General features: G+C 41.8%; 1 long non-coding RNA gene across 2 annotated transcripts in view; it reads left to right on the top strand.

Moving 5' to 3' along the window:
• Positions 1 to 17,854, top strand: part of LOC130272527 (uncharacterized) — a 41,093-nt gene extending 23,239 nt beyond the window's left edge. For both annotated transcript variants that reach the window (XR_008843596.1, XR_008843595.1), the window contains exons 2-4: positions 5,863 to 6,005; positions 16,401 to 16,464; positions 17,446 to 17,854. This is a non-coding gene — a long non-coding RNA (uncharacterized LOC130272527). The remainder of the gene's footprint in view (positions 1 to 5,862; positions 6,006 to 16,400; positions 16,465 to 17,445) is intronic.
• The last annotated feature ends 217 nt before the right edge of the window (positions 17,855 to 18,071 follow it).

Genomic DNA, 18,071 nt, shown 5'->3' with positions numbered 1-18,071 from the left:
TCAGGCATTAAGAGCTGCAAGGGTTAATATAGTGTGCAGAGGAAAGGTGTACGTTTTTAGTGTGTTGGTGATTAACTAAAATTTGTTTGGAATAAAGACTTTCTGTATTGGGGTACTGGGCTCAGCAGTTGGGTCTATCCCAGGACAAGATTTGTTCCCTGATCAGAGTGTAACCCAACTTGTTCCTTGACTCTGCTTATGTGACTATAACGTGTGAGACTTGTTGGCTCTCTACCACAATCCCTATGTACTTACTGAAACAGGGTCCTTCCAGGGATGTAGCTTAGATAGTTGTAAGATTCTTCAAATATATAAAAAAAAATATCAATGACATTGATCCTGCTAAGACATGTTCCAGCTGGCGTGTCCAGATGGGTATCCCCTGACTTGGCAATCAGTACTTGCTAACAGGACCAAGTTTTTAAGGCAAGGAGCACCTGGTTTTCCCTGTGTGCTATCAGGTCCTTTGAAACTTCTCCTGAAAGCTTCCTCTTGTTTGTAGTGGACATAGGACACCATGTCAGCAAAGAAAAGGCGAGGTATAAGAGCTCAGTTTTTCTCTCAACCCGTGTTCTCAACTCATACTTGGCTAAGGACTGGTGAGCAGGGCCTTGGACTTCCCTGACCTCTACCTGCCATGGGATTTCGGCCCTTAAAGGGAACCTTACTCTAGTTGTACCTTTGCACTACATGTGTGTAGTGCTGTTAAACCTTGTTAAATCTTGCAGGGTCACCTCTACTGGGCAAAACACAATAAATCATATGCATAAAGACATAGGGGGACATTTATCCACATTTTTACACTGCTTTTTGGTTTAAATTTGTCACTGATTTGTCACACTTGTGCAAAAAGTGTGTGACTTTTTAAATTGACTTTGGAACACACTTTAGTTTTTCTCTTTGCAGTGGTAATAGTTTTATGAAGTGTGGCTTTTCTCTCGCAATGCCCTCAATTACACCACAAACATACAAAAGTTTAAAAAACTTTTAAGCATTTTCTTAGTCCCCCTAAGGGACTTTTATGAGCCATCAATATATGGTTCATACAGATCAATGCAGGACATATGTCCTGCATTGATTAGTGCCTGTCCTAGGCAAGCTCTATCCCCTCCCCCCCGATCTCCAGTAGCACCCGGCATTCTAATCAAATGCTGGGTTTTGGCGGCAGTGGTTGTGACGTCACGGCCACACCCCCTCGTGCCATCACACCACACTCCCTCCATTAGGGAGGGGGCATAACGGCCAACACGCTCCCTCCATTAGACATGAATGGAGGGGGATGTGCCTTGATGTCACCATCATGTCTGCCGACTCCAAGCATTCTGAATAAAATGTTCAGAACACTGGGGCACGGGAGTATCCCTTTAAGGGAAAGTTAGTGTAAGAGCAGCTTTGCATATCCCCTATTCCCAGAATAAGTAGAAAACATGTGAAATCTAGGATTGTTATGCCTGATTTTTTAGAGCCATGGAGGCTTTTTTGATTTAGATCAAATGGCTGATTCTAGTAAATTTTTTTTGGGAATCATTATTGCTCTAGCTGCTTTTTCACTGTTTAGATTGATGTTTAGTTGAGCCCTCCATCCTGCCACAGTGACAATGCAACTACACTGCTCAATAAAGGGAACACTTAAACAACACAATGTAACTCCAAGTCAATGACACTTCTGTGAAATCACACTGTCCACTCAGGAAGCAACACTGATTGACAATCAATTTCACATGCTGTTGTGCAAATGGAACAGACAACAGGTGGAAATTATAGGCAATTAGCAAGACACCCCCAATAAAGGAGTGGTTCTGCAGGTGGTGACCACAGACCACTTCTCAGTTCCTATGCTTCCTGGCTGATATTTTGGTCCCTTTTGAATGCTGGCGGTGCTTTCACTCTAGTGGTAACATGAGACATGGGTCTACAACTTTCACAAGTGGCTTAGGTAGGGCTGGTCATTCAGGATGGCACATCAATGCGAGCTGTGGCAAGAAGGTTTGCTGTGTCTGTCAGCATAGTGTCCAGAGCATGGAGGCTCTACCAGGAGACAGGCCAGTACATCAGGAGATGTGGAGGAGACCGTGGGAGGGCAACAACCCAGCAGCAGGACTGCTACCTCCGCCTTTGTGCAAGGAGGAGCCGGAAGAGCACTGCCAGAGCCCTGCAAATGACCTCCAGCAGGCCACAAATGTGCATGTGTCCACTCAAACGGTCAGAAACAGACTCCATGACGGTGGTATGAGGGCCTGACATCCACAGGTGGGGTTTGTGCTTACAGCCCAACACCGTGCAGGACATTTGGCATTTGCCAGAGAACACCAAGATTGGCAAATTCGCCACTGGCGCCCTGTGCTCTTCACAGATGAAAGCAGGTTCACACTGAGCACATGTGACTGACGTTCTGCTGCCTGCAACATCCTCCAGCATGACCGGTTTGGCAGTGGGTCAGTAATGGTGTGGGATGGCATTTCTTTGGGGGGCCTACAGCCCTCCATGTGGTTGCCAGAGGTAGCCTAACTGCCATTGGGTACCGAGATAAGATCCTTAGACCCCTTGTGAGACCATATGCTGGTGCGGTTGGCCCTGGGTTCCTCCTAATGCAAGACAATGCTAGACCTCATGTGGCTGGAGTGTGTCAGCAGTTCCTGCAAGAGGAAGGCATTGATGCTATGGACTGGCCCGCCCATTCCCCAGACCTGAATCCGATTGAGCACATCTGGGACATCACGTCTCGCTACATCCACCAACGCCACGTTGCACCACAGACTGTCCAGGAGTTGGCGGATGCTTTAGTCCAGGTCTGGGAGGACATCCCTCAGGAGACCATCCGCCACCTCATCAGGAGCATGCCCAGGCATTGTAGGGAGGTCATATGGGCACGTGGAGGCAAAACACACTACTAAGCCTCATTTTGACTTGTTTTAAGGACATTGCATCAAAGTTGGATCAGCCTGTAGTGAGGTTTTCCACTTTGATTTTGAGTGTAACTCCATATCCAGATCTCCATGGGTTGATAAATTTGATTTCCATTAATAATTTTTGTGTGGTTTGGTTGTCTTTATTATTTTGAGCAGTGTATGTAACTATGACCTGTCAATGGGGCGGTTACCACTGCTCAGTTGTCAATGGGGCATGAACTTCTGCTCTTTCTTTAACCCCTTAAGGACTCAGGGTTTTTCCGTTTTTGCACTTTCGTTTTTTCCTCCTTACCTTTTAAAAATCATAACCCTTTAAATTTTCCACCTAAAAATCCATATTATGGCTTCTTTTTTGCGTCACCAATTCTACTTTGCAGTGACATTAGTAATTTTACCCAAAAATGCACGGCAAAATGGAAAAAAAAATCATTGTGCGACAAAATCGAGAAAAAAAAACGCCATTTTGTAACTTTTGGGGGCTTCCGTTTCTACGCAGTGCATATTTCGGTAAAAATTACCCCTTATCATTATTCTGTAGGTCCATAGGGTTAAAATGATACCCTACTTATATAGGTTTGATTTTGTCGCACTTCTGAAAAAAATCATAACTACATGCAGGAAAATTTATACGTTTAAAAATGTCATCTTCTGACCCCTATAACTTTTTTATTTTTTTTCATGTACAGGGCGGTATGAGGACTCATTTTTTGCGCCGTGATCTGAAATTTTTATTGGTATGATTTTTGTTTTGATTGGTCTTTTTGATCACTTTTTATTCATTTTTTTAATGGTATAAAAAGTGCCCAAAATACGCTTTTTTGGACTTTGGAATTTTTTTGCGCGTACGCCATTGACCGTGCGGTTTAATTAATGATATATTTTTATAGTTCGGACATTTACGCACGCGGCGATACCACATATGTCTATTTATTTATTTTTTTACACTGTTTTATTTTTTTTATGGGAAAAGGGGGGTGATTCAAACTTTTATTAGGGAAGGGGTTAAATGACCTTTATCAACACTTTTTTTTTTTTTTTTTACATTTTTTTACATTTTTTTACAGTGTTATAGGCCACTGCACACACTGATCTTTTACACAGATCACAGGCGTATATTAACACGCCTGTGATCAGCATTATTGGCGCTTGACTGCTCCTGCCTGGATCTCAGGCACGGAGCAGTCATTCGTCGATCGGACACCGAGGAGGCAGGTAAGGGCCCTCCCGGTGTCCGGTCAGCTGTTCGGGACGCCGTGATTTCACCGCGGCGGTCCCGAACAGCCCGACTGAGCAGCCGGGTCACTTTCAGTTTCACTTTAGAAGCAGCGGTCAGCTTTGACCGCCGCTTCTAAAGGGTTAATACCGCACATCGCCGCGATCAGCGATGTGTGGTATTAGCCGCGGGTCCCGGCCGTTGATGAGCGCCGGGACCGAAGCGATATGATGCAGGATCACGGCGCGATCCCGCTTCATATCGCGGGAGCCGGCGCAGGACGTAAATATACGTCCTGCGTCGTTAAGGGGTTAAAGGGTGATTTTAGTACGTACCTGGCAGACAGTAATACAGTAATAGACATGCTTAGGAAGGATCTGCACTTGTCTTGGGGCTAAATGGCTATGTTGTGAGATTACCATAATACTGTGGCTAGCTTTTGTGAACTGGTATTTCCTGTTTCAGTTTTCTTTTTTCTACTACAAATCCCATAATTCCATTTCCCTCCCTCCTTCACATCAGCCACACCACCCATTGAAAAATAATTGAGCTGCATCAATTCAAAAGACCTGTGGTTTTCAATCAGGGTGTCTACAGCTGTTGTATTAGTTGCAGATTGATCTCTCTCCCACCAAGCGATCGCTCCACCCATTGAAGCAGACAGGCTCCCTGTCATCAGCTGACTAGTGAGTCAGGTCTCGGCTGCATTGCAACCTGGGAAAAATCTGAGACAACAGTCATTTTGTATGCTGTTAAAAATAAATATTTGGGTGAAAATCACAGAAGAATTGTGAGAAAACTACGCTGTTCACACTGCCCCTGCTACTAATTCCCATTGCCCTGCGCCACCCTCATTATTATGCCCTGTCACCACGCCGCCCTTGCGTCCAATAAGCCTGCAGCTTCTGCTGCAGCATCCAATCATAGCTGCCCTGCTCATCCCTCGCACACTAGGGGTCCAAATACCAAGTACCTCTAGTGTGCAAGCAGTTGCAGGGATATCAGCAAGGCAGTAATGTGCACAAAACAGTACAAACACATTCACAACATTGCCCCTATTATGTATTGCCCCTTATTCAATACAGTAAAATACTGTATATAGGGGCAGAGGGTGAGGTCAGCACTGTATACAATATCCTGTGGAAGGAAAAGTTGCCCAGTTGCCCATAGTAACCAATCAAACCGCTTCTTTCATTTTGCAGAGGCCTTGTTAAAAATTAAAGAAGCGATCTGATTGGTTGCTATGGGCAACTGGGCAACTTTTCCTCTAGACAGGATTTGATAAATCTCCCCCATGATTTATCTGTACTCTTTTTGAGGTTATTTTTTACCTTTATTCTTCATATTTTCTTACATTGGGTTGAAATTTCGTGGACTCAGAAACCAATTACCAGTTTTCCATAGAGTTATGGACTCAACATACAATGGTCATCCTGGAACCAATTAATATTGTAACGTGAGGGACCACTGTAATTTGTGTCAAATACAAATGACTTATTTTTCTGCAAAAATTTTAGTGGACTTTTCCAGGAAAACCCTGCAGGGATGATCCAGACTAAATAATAGGTGATGTTTCAACGATTATGTAAGACAAAGGCGTCATAAAATGGAATTAACAGAGACATTTTGGGAAATTGAGATATTAATTTATAATAATGTGTTAATAATTAGAATGACGAGGACTTTGTATTTGTGATCTATCACATTGCAGACTTTTACATTCTATTACTTGCTTTACAGTAATGATTCCAAAATTGAGTTGAGAAGGTCTGAGTTATAAAGTAATTATAAGCATATTGAACATGACAGCTATATCCAGAGCTCTCAGAAAAATGACTCTCAGAACTACAAGGAGAATTACATGCTACTAGTCCTCCCAGAAGGTGAGCAAATCATTGTTTCCAGGACTGTAAAAAGACAATAGAGCCTTGGGGTAGTACCTCTATGTTATTTCTGTCAATTCAGCATCTAGTAATCTCTTATTGATATGAAGGGGAACTACATACATATCATTGCATTTCATTTATCATAAGAGAAACCAATGAAGCTGTAAAATCATTCTTGGTCTCATTTGTGGGTTTCATATGTATTTTTACAATGAAAATTGCTTATAGTAGGGTGGGCCAAAATTAGTTTGCCCTTCACTAGTAAAGCCAAGTGAGATAGAAAATCGAGGCCGGAAAAAGTGTTTCATTAGACACGAAACAGACCTGTTGTCTCGAACTCCCCCCGCACCTGATCCCCTCTCCCTGCATTGTCCCACTTGTCGATTCCTAGCATCTGGATAGAGATTATGGAATAACGCATGAATTCTCTACAGGATGGTGAGTGCTTCGTGATTTTCTATCTCACTTGGCTATATGAATTGTTTCTTCTACACATTAAGCCCCCCATCAGACTAAGTTGGGACCCCTACACTCCTAGTTATATATGCTGGTCAAGCTAGAGCCTGCTGTGCCGGGTCTAAAAGTCTTCTCTCATTATTACTTCACTGGTAAACCTTAGACCGGAGACTGGCATGTGTCTGTACCCCCTCCCCCCCCCCCCCCCCACACACCTGCTAATTGGCAAATAATTTCTATATACTAGGTGGACAAAAGTATTGGCTCCCACCTTTTAATCAATTTATTATGCAGTCCCATTGCCACAAGTGTTTAAAATCCAGCCCCCATTAATGCAGTTTGCCTTTACAAATATACGTGAAAAAAGTAGTTTTTTTTTTTAAAGAGCTCACTAAATTCTAGCATGGTACTGTGATAGCACCCCACCGATGCAACAAGTCAGTTGGTGAAATGTATTCCCTTCTTAATCTTCGTTCATCAACTCTGAGAAGTAATAGGATTCAAACAACTCAGTCATTCAGTGGAGACCATGTAATGCTACCGAGCGGAGTTGTTGAGTGCATAATGCAAGACATTTAAATACAGAGCTCCAAACCTCATCTGGTATTAAATTCAGCACAAAACTGTGCCCCTTTGGGGTGTCATGGCATGGGTTTCCATTGCCACAGATACACTCTAAAAGCTTGTTGAAAGTCTCCTGCGAAGAGTGAAAGCTTTTATAACTGCAAAGATGATCTACTCAATATATTCCGTGCCAGTGCAATGAATTTCATCTTTACAGGCAAAGGTGTATTTTGGTGCCCCCCACTATGATATTCCCCATGGACCTCACCTTAATCGCTTAATCACCATGTCCCATGCTCTGTGTTGTACTTGTCTACCCAGTTATGTGCCCATCTTCCCAGAGGTGGCCATAAGCTTTGTGAGGCCTTAGGCAGATCTTGAACATGAGGCTCATTGTACTCATCAAGACTCCCTTTACTTTTTTTTTGGGGGGGGGCAAGTTAGCCCCATTGACCCCCCCCCCAACCTGAGCACTCTAAGGAAGCTGCTTATCCAGCCATATGGTAGCACCGACCCTGGATATAATGCCTATAATGTATAGGAGTTTCAATACTTTTGTTTATAGGTATTTTTCTTAGTTTTGTGGTCTCTCTTAAAACATCCCTTACCAAGTGTCGGAGTGCAAGAACAGGGAGTATCTCACTCCTATCACTATTACAGGGCCACTAAAACATCCCTTACCAAGTGTCGGAGTGCAAGAACAGGGAGTATCTCACTGCTATCACTATTACAGGGCTACTAAAACATCCCTTACCAAGTGTCAGAGTGCAAGAACAGGGAGTATCTCACTGCTATCACTATTACAGGGCCACTAAAACATCCCTTACCAAGTGTCGGAGTGCAAGAACAGGGAGTATCTCACTGCTATCACTATTACAGGGCCCCCAAAACATCCCTTACCAAGTGTCGGAGTGCAAGAACAGGGAGTATCTCACTCCTATCACTATTACAGGGCTACTAAAACATCACTTACCAAGTGTCGGAGTGCAAGAACAGGGAGTATCTCACTGCTATCACTATTACAGGGCCACTAAAACATCCCTTACCAAGTGTCGGAGTGCAAGAACAGGGAGTATCTAACTGCTATCACTATTACAGGGCCACTAAAACATCCCTTACCAAGTGTCGGAGTGCAAGAACAGGCAGTATCTCACTGCTATCACTATTACAGGGCCACTAAAACATCACTTACCAAGTGTCGGAGTGCAAGAACAGGGAGTATCTCACTGCTATCACTATTACAGGGCCACTAAAACATCCCTTACCAAGTGTCGGAGTGCAAGAACAGGGAGTATCTCACTGCTATCACTATTACAGGGCCACTAAAACATCCCTTACCAAGTGTCGGAGTGCAAGAACAGGGAGTATCTCACTGCTATCACTATTACAGGGCCACTAAAACATCCCTTACCAAGTGTCGGAGTGCAAGAACAGGGAGTATCTCACTGCTATCACTATTACAGGGCCACTAAAACATCCCTTACCAAGTGTCGGAGTGCAAGAACAGGGAGTATCTCACTCCTATCACTATTACAGGGCCACTAAAACATCCCTTACCAAGTGTCGGAGTGCAAGAACAGGGAGTATCTCACTGTTATCACTATTACAGGGCCACTAAAACATCCCTTACCAAGTGTCGGAGTGCAAGAACAGGGAGTATCTCACTCCTATCACTATTACAGGGCCACTAAAACATCCCTTACCAAGTGTCGGAGTGCAAGAACAGGGAGTATCTCACTGTTATCACTATTACAGGGCCACTAAAACATCCCTTACCAAGTGTCGGAGTGCAAGAACAGGGAGTATCTCACTCCTATCACTATTACAGGGCCACTAAAACATCCCTTACCAAGTGTCGAAGTGCAAGAACAGGGAGTATCTCACTCCTATCACTATTACAGGGCCACTAAAACATCCCTTACCAAGTGTCGAAGTGCTAGAACAGGGAGTATCTAACTGCTATCACTATTACAGGGCCACTAAAACATCCCTTACCAAGTGTCGGAGTGCAAGAACAGGGAGTATCTCACTCCTATCACTATTACAGGGCCACTAAAACATCCCTTACCAAGTGTCGAAGTGCAAGAACAGGGAGTATCTCACTGCTATCACTATTACAGGGCCACTAAAACATCCCTTACCAAGTGTCGGAGTGCAAGAACAGGGAGTATCTCACTGCTATCACTATTACAGGGCCACTAAAACATCCCTTACCAAGTGTCGGAGTGCAAGAACAGGGAGTATCTCACTCCTATCACTATTACAGGGCCACTAAAACATCCCTTACCAAGTGTCGGAGTGCAAGAACAGGGAGTATCTCACTCCTATCACTATTACAGGGCCACTAAAACATCCCTTACCAAGTGTCGGAGTGCAAGAACAGGGAGTATCTCACTGCTATCACTATTACAGGGCCACTAAAACATCCCTTACCAAGTGTCGGAGTGCAAGAACAGGGAGTATCTCACTCCTATCACTATTACAGGGCCACTAAAACATCCCTTACCAAGTGTCGGAGTGCAAGAACAGGGAGTATCTCACTCCTATCACTATTACAGGGCCACTAAAACATCCCTTACAAGCTGATGGCAGTCCAGCAACAATTAAATACATACATCATAAAACAAAAGTATATTATGTAACAGATACAGACACCTTCAATTTACTTATCATACAATTAGCACTAACGATGAGGTACCAAACACTTTCTTACCAGGTGAACAGATCCACCAGCTATAAAGAACCATTTGGAATGATAAGATGACCATTTATGAGGGATCAGATGGACATCAGGTATTGGAGATGATGTGGCATTTTGTAGACACCAAAAATGAGAAAACACAGTACACAATATCAGTACTTACAGCCCATTAGATTTGTGGTATAGTATATGTGATGAGGACATCAGGTGTACGGTGCTTACATGAACTTGATGGACATATGTGTTTTTTTTAAAACTGTACTAGCTATGTAACTATATGAGCCATAGGTTTCTATGAGTTGATGGTCCATATATAATGGGTAAGAGGGTTCCCTAAAAATAAGAGAAGAGTTTTTGTTTAAGTTACTGTTCTAGCAGGGCTCAAATATACATTAGTTTTAGGGTGACATTTTTTTCTTATTTGACTATGCTACAGGGGCTGTAAAGTTAGTGTAGTTCATAATATAGTGTCTGTACCTGTGTTTCATGGTGAATGTCTATTTTTAGCAGCATACAAAATGACTTGTCTAAGGTTTTCCCAGGTTGCAGTGCGGCCCGAAACATTACATCACTAGTGAGGTGTCTTTGCTTCAATGAGTTGAGTGACCGCTGGGTGGTTTTGCAATGGCTGGAGGCACCTTGGTCAGAAAACACTGGACTATTGCATGGGAAGGATCACAGGGGTGTTTCAGTGGGTGGGGTGGCTGATGTGTTTGAGGGAGAAATGTGACCTCACACTCACAAACAAAGAACCATGGGACTTGTAGTTTGAGAGAACAAACTCCAACAGGAAATAGCCAGTTTACATAAAGATAGCCTCAGCTTTATGGTAATCTCACAACATAGCCATTTAGCCCTAAGCATGTCCATTACTATCCTGTAGGTAAATACTAAAATCACTTTATAATGGAAAACCCCTTCAATCCAGTGCTTTGAGTTATTTTTACAACCAGGATAACCCTTCATATGGCAACCAAATTTGATCGTAATTTTTTTTATATGGTCATTGTCAATTGTTGTATATTTATGTTTTCATTGCTGAAAAGAATGAATAATGTTCTATAAGATTGAAAAAAACATGTCATCAGAAAATGATATTTTGTTTAAATCTAGTTTTTATGTTTAACATGTTTTTTTAAGAAATTTCTGTGAATTTTTTTTTCTAATTTTCCATTTTACTATCTATATTACAAAATGATCCTGAAATCTTGCAATTTTCACTCTGACCACTAGTCCCAAAACTATGATGAGACTTTCTGTACTGTCTATAATGGTAAGGAGGAGACTACTAGAGAGTGATGAGTACAGAATTAGAACCAAGGGTGACACCAGTATATAGATATGACAATAGCAGCTCAGACTCCTCTCCCCTGTAGAAGGTCAAAGAGTATGCTTACAAGCCTGTCCCATACAAATAATGGGGTCTGGAGTGTTAATTGTGTCTAATTCCATGGGGACTGCTGTAAAACATATCACTAGTGTTGAGCGGCATAGGCCATATTCAAATTTGCGATATTTCGCGAATATATGGAGGAATATTCGTCATATATTCGCTAAATTCGCATATTCGAAATATTCGCGTTAATATTTCGCATATGCGAAAAATCAGCATATGCGAAAATTTGCATAAGCAAAAATTCGCATGTGCGGAAATTTGCATATGCAAAATATTCGCATATGCGAACATTCGTACACCAGTCTCGCACAGTAGTATTAGAGCCTTCTTTACACCACACAAGCTGGAAGCAGAGAGGGATGATCACTGTGATGTGTACTGTGAAAAAAAAAAAACAATATTCGTAATTGCGAATATATAGTGCTATATTCGTGAATATGCAATATTCGCGAATAAAATTTGCATTACGAATATTCGCGAGCAACACTACATATCACTAAATGCTGTTAAAAACTGCTCAGGCAAGATGGCTGCCCCCATAATAATGTACTAAAACTGAAATAGAAAATATTACAAACAGAAAACTGAAACAGATTAGAATTTTTTTTAGTATCAGTTCAGAATTCATATCTAGGATACACATTTACTTTAAGGCTTTAAAAAACTGATTTTATTTTATTAGGTATCAATAAAAGTAGAATGTTGGTAAATAAATCTGGTGCTTTGTTCTTTTCAATACTTACTGTGAAGTCTTTGGTGATAACATTTCAGAGTGAACTTAGGGTTAGCGGTAACAAGTGCTAATGTAAGAGGAATCCAAGAATGTGTCAAGATGATGAGGAAACTGTAAATAATGACAAATATTCTTTTTGATCTTAGCTTCATAATAGCGGCGATTATGTGTCACTGATAATGCTGATCAAGAAGAATATATCTCAAAAATCTTTATGTACGTTTACAGTTAATCTGAAGTTTATGTTCTCAGTTTGGTAATTTATTTTTTAACGGTAATGAAGAGAAAAGAAAAAAAAGAAAGATATCTATTAAATACATTTGAGAGCCTCTACAATATTACATGTGATGATATATTAAGTGGTAGCCTTCTGACAACAGTGATGGGTCCTCTAAATATCCTTAGGCAACACAATTCTTTAAAGGCAAACTGCCTATTAAAAGGGATACATTTGTTATTCCAGGCGGAATTTATTGATAACCTATCCTTAAAGGGGTACTCCACCCCAAGAAATCTTATCCCCCTATCCAAGTATAGGGGATAGGATGCCTGATTGCGGGGGTCCTACGCAGACATCCGATGCACGGAGCAAACCTCGCTCTGTGCCGGATGACTGGCGATGCGGGGCGGAGGCTTGTGACATCACACCTCGCTTGTGACGTCACGCCCCCTCAATGCAAGTCTATGGGAGGGGGTGTGAAAGCAGTAGACTTGCATTGAGGGGGTGTAGCCGTGACGTCATGAGCCTCCGGCGCTGCACCCGACACTCTAAATGATCGCTGGGTGCAGCTGGGAGATTGGATAGGGGATAAGAAGGTAGTCAACATTAGTATCAGATAAGCAGGGTGCCAGGTATCAGTCAGTCAGTTTTCCAGAGCTGTGGTGAATCAGAGAACAGAGTTAAAAGCAGACAGCTCCATCCTCCATGTAGTGGCCGTGTTGGGTTACTGCAGCTCACCTACCGTTCACTCCAATGGACACCCCACCTATCTGTTATTAATGACCTATCCTGATAATAGAAGCAATACATTTACTCTGGAAAAAACCTTAAAGGGTAGTATCTCTAAACTTTGCTCAGTTTCTTTGAGAAATGCAATCTTCAGGAACAACCTTAATCGGGTGACACCCTGACTGGCCTGCCTGACACTAAATAGCTGCACTACAACTATCCAACAACCCATCCACCCTCCTCAGAAATAAAAAATATTAAAAACATACTGTGCCGCACCATGAATATCCGTAATCTGGAGGCTTTTTTGTTTAATTTTGAGCCCACATTTTGTGACGTTGTTGGGAAGACAGCGCAGCACCAACAGCCACATAAACAATAGTGAAGGCACCAAAAAAAAAAACGCTCGGTACGTTATCCACCCCAAAATGTGCATGAAACTGTATTACTATGGATGTTTCTTTTTTTTTTTTTTTAAGAAACATTTTTTGTGCCACATATGGTTTTTTTACATAGTGTGTAAAAATTCTTACACAATTATTTTGTGCCTTATTCTAACACAACATTAATTTTAAAATGTTGTGGGTACGCCAGCATGTCCTAAAAGTAACAAGGTGTGCAGTAATTATTTTCAACCTAAAAATAATAGTTATTAGTTATATAATTAATAGTTATATAGTTAATGTTCTTTTCTACGTATGCACTTTCTGTAAGCCAGGTAGGACCTGGAATACATATGCGATTTTTAAATGGAGATGCAACTTTTTTTTCTTCATAAATAGCGACTATCGCATTTGATAAATACATGACCACTGCAAAGTGAAAAAAAATTAATTACTACGTGAGCAGATTTAAAAAATGTGCTTTGGAATAAGCAAAAATAAAAAAGTTGCAGCATGTATAGAAAAGACGCAAGTGCACAAGTACCTTTTTAAAGCAAAAAAAAAATTCTACGGAGCTTGAAAAATCTCCTTCTTAATCTTCTACAGATCCTACTGAAATTGGTTTTGGACAACTATGGTTTGATAATCATCAGCAACTGATCTATATGGCAAAGACTTATTCCACTGCCCTATATGCTTATACTTAAACTGTGAGTAGATATGAAATAAGTAGCGATATGTGAATCATGGATAACATTACAGTAGTCTCACAAGTTACAATATTAATTGGTTCCAGGACGATCATTGTATGTTGAAACCATTGTATGTTGAGACCAGAACTCTATGGAAACCTGGTAATTGGTTCTGAAGCCCCCAAAATGTCATCCAAAAATAGGAAAAAGTGAGGATCAAACAAAAATAAGTAGATAACTAATATAGATAAAGCAAATCCTTACATATAAAAGTAATAACGATCTGCTGGGAGCTGTAATCACTGTCTATGTAGAGGACAGGAGCTTCTTCAGGGTCCTGTACAGTACATGCAGTGTCCTGCAAAATGGAGTCGCCCTCACCTGGTGTCCAAAGGAGCAGCTAACCCTGGCACAGGTAAAGAGTACAGAACATGTAATACCTCCCTGTACTGTAGGGGGCGCTACCAGACACCAGTCAGTGAATGCACTTCAGTAAGGCTAAGTTTCCACTTGTTTTTTTTTTCTGGCAGTTTTTGGAATACTACCACTGCAGTTTTTGAGCCAAAGCCAGAAATGTATTCAAAAGGAATAGGGCATATAAAGGAAGGACTTACACTTCTCCTCCCTTATGGATCCACTTCTGACTTTGGCTCAAAAGCTGCAGTGGCAGTATTCCAAAAACTGCCAGAAAAATACCAAGTGGAAATTTAGCCTGATACAGGTGTTTTTCCAGTAAAATTCGCATTCTTCCAGCCATCGATATGTTTCGCAGATCTGGACTGTCCGTAGCATTGTATGTTCAGTATGGATTCAAGTTACAATGATCCGGAAAAGACCATTGTATGTTGAAACTATTGTCTGTTGAAGCCATTGTAAGGGATCCCCCACTGGCTGGAGGCCGAGCGGCTTTAGTCTCTGCCTCCCGTCCCGCTCCAGGCTCTCGCATTGCTGGGCCGGACAGCCGACAGGGCGAGCTGCTGAACCGGGATAGGGGCAGGAGGACGGCCCGGCAGAACATTCACCGGCTCTGCTCGGGGCCCTGGGCCAGCTCGGGGCCCCAAGCAATTGCTTAGTTTGCCTGTCCTGTAGCGACAGGCCTGCACGTGAGCGCTTGTGCCTATTGAACGCTCACATGACCAGCGTCCAGGAATATTCAAATTAACTCGGCGGGCCCGTCTGTATGTATCTTATTCAGAGACCCTGCATCAGTCTCCTGTTCACCCCCACTATAACCCAATGTATTGGGTTTAGTGTGGGGGAACGGGATGACCGTTTTCCTTTAAGGGGTTAATATAGGGTATTGCCAGTTCTAGGCTATGAGTGGACAAGACAAGGAGCCAGTATATTAAAGTGTAGCCAAACTGCTGCAGATCATTTCCACAGCATGAAGCCACAGAGAAATCATGTTGTGCTTTTCCCCTGTTGCAAAACTGCCTTTGGCATGCTGGTTGGGAAACGCTGCTCTATGACATAAATACACACATAGGGGGAGGATTTATCAAAACCTGTCCAGAGGAAAAGTTACCCAGTTGCCCAAAGCAACCAATAAGATCGCTTTTTTCATTTTTAACAAGGCCTCTACAAAATGAAAGAAGCGATCTGATTGGTTGCTATGGGCAACTGGGCAACTTTTCCTCTGCACAGGTTTTGATAAATCTCCCCCATAGTGGATCACTTTAACTTTCAACTGGTGCCAGAAAGTTAAACAGATTTGTAAATGACTTCTATTTAAAATTCTTAATCCTTCCAGTACTTATTAGCAGCTGTATACTACAGAGGAAATTCCTTTTTTTTTTGGATTTCTTTTCTGTCACGACAACAGTACTCTCTGCTGACACCTCTGCCTATTTTAGGAACTGTCCAGAGCAGCATATGTTTGCTATGGGGGTTTTCTCCTGCTCTGGACAGTTTCTGACATGGACAGAGGTGTCAGCAGAGAGCACTGTGGTCGTGACAGAAAATCCAAAATGAAAATAATTGCCTCTGTTCCAAAAGGATTAAGATTTTTTAATAGAAGTAATTTACAAATCTGTTTAACTTTCTGGCACCAGTTGATTTAAAAAAAAAAAAAGTTTTCTACAGGAGTACCCCTTTAAGTCCTCTCTTGAAAACAACGCCCTTGGCACAATGGACATCTGGTCTTGGTGTGAAGCGCTGGGGCAATGCATTGGTGGTGAAATATGTGTCCCCATGGAAGTACCATTACTTCCTCACCGCTCTCATATTCGGCCAGGCAGATGGGGCAGGTCTGCGTCTCTCCTGATGTTATTGTAGGCCTTGGCTCGGTGGTGGTGCCCTGCTCGGTGGTGGTCTCCTTTGATATGGAGAAACTCCGACTTGATGTGGTTGTGGTTCTGCTCCCCTTCTCCTGCTCAATCTAAGGTGCTCTCCAAGAATAGTCTGACTTAAATAAGAAAAATGTATTTGAAGAATAAATAAGCTATTGATTTCCGTAATATTATTGTCACAAAGCAAAAAATTGTCTATTCCTAATATTATCACTTGCCTGTATTCATAGGTCGACCAAGCCTCACCTCATTATCGGCGTTCAAGTGCCGCAGCTACCGGGAACCCGGTTCTCGGTAAGACTTGTGTCCTCTCTAGGCTCAGATGGTTTTGGCCTTGATTAAAAATAATTAAAAAAAACATAGACACACAGTGGAATGGAGGCAGCCACTCCCTCTACATATGTAACATAAAAAAGCAAAAATTGGTCAGCACATCCTTTACAACTATTTTAGATGTTATCAGTAACCAGCAGCCCCCATTTTGGTACGTGTTTTATGTAGGGAATAGCTGGATCTTACATGTCCAGAAACGATTGGCTTAGTGCTAGCCCAAGAAAGGCATATCTTTAGTGTAGGGTCCATCCCAAATGAGGTCACCTAATCGTGGTGGGATGGTACACACTATTTGGCCAAATGGTAAGCTAAGAACCTCTATTTTTCTCCATAGCAGTATTGTAATGTAAAAGATATATTTCACATATATCTCAGTGCTAGCAGTGTGCTGCTTTAATCCTCTCTTTTGCTTTTTATATAATATCCTCTTCTGTGCCCTTATATAGTAGTTAGAACCCCTCTCTGCCCTCATGTAGTATGAAATGTGTCACTATATAGTGTTAGGCCCACCTATGTGCCCTCCTATAGTATAAGGCCCATGTGCCACTCAAACAGATCCTTAATTTATATGTTCTGCAATTATAAATCTGCATTGCTACATTCAGAGGTTGAAAGGACAACTATGTACAGGTTAGCACGTTTACCTTCAAAGAAAGGCTTCTAGTACGACACGAGCTGCCAGATCTTATTTGCTAATAAAGATGTTTGGTTGAATTGTCCTTTAAAAATATCTGATTTCTTGCTTCCCTTAATCCCTGTTGTTCTCTATTCAGTGTATGCCTGTTACATTGAAGGTTAGAGTTTCATTTAAAGTTTGTCCAAGTATTTTCGAAAATGAAGTCATATTTGGCAAGCACTTAAAATATAGATCTAGTGTATTCCTATTATTTACATTATTTAATTTCATCTGAAAGGAAAATTTGGCATCTCCCTTTATAATAGTGGCCTGGTGAGTGACAAGAATTTTCTATAAGACAGAAGGAGTTTAAACAGAGATTCCGGGATGAGCTTGGCAGGGATAGTTTGGAGGCACAGGCATCGTGTACTCTGAAGGCAATTGTTGGCCCAGCACATCCACTGAATAACTGAGGAGAGAAAACACAAGCAGAACGACAAATTGCTAAGTATTTAGCTGTGCATGGCAATATTCCCATTGATCTGAAGATCCATTCATCTGGAATGCACTATATGCATGTAGATGAACCAACGCCATGTTTTCCATTGATCTATAGTTTTCTTATCAAAATGTTTGTGCTTCATATAATGTTTTAAACAATCTGTTCTAACTTTCCTTCATTACTTTTCTGAAACCCTGATAGAGTTACCTACCATAAAAAAAATCAACTAATAAGATGCTGATGAGGGGAGTCGGGGATGAAATAGAAAAAAATAATTATATTCACAGTACCTAGCCCTGGTCCCCTGCAGCTCCAATTTTCCTTTGTCTGGACCCCTGGTCTTCGCTCTGCTTCTGAGATAAGTACACAATGCCGGACCTGTTGGTTTAGCCAACAACTGGCCCGAGATGGGACACTACTACAGCCAGTGCTTGGCAGAGACAGTAGGTC

This window comes from Hyla sarda, chromosome 5, assembly GCF_029499605.1.
Source record: "Hyla sarda isolate aHylSar1 chromosome 5, aHylSar1.hap1, whole genome shotgun sequence".
In the NCBI taxonomy this organism is placed as follows: domain Eukaryota; kingdom Metazoa; phylum Chordata; class Amphibia; order Anura; family Hylidae; genus Hyla; species Hyla sarda.
The sequence above is the reverse complement of the archived record's forward strand: the minus strand, read 5'-3'. Positions and strand labels throughout refer to the sequence as shown.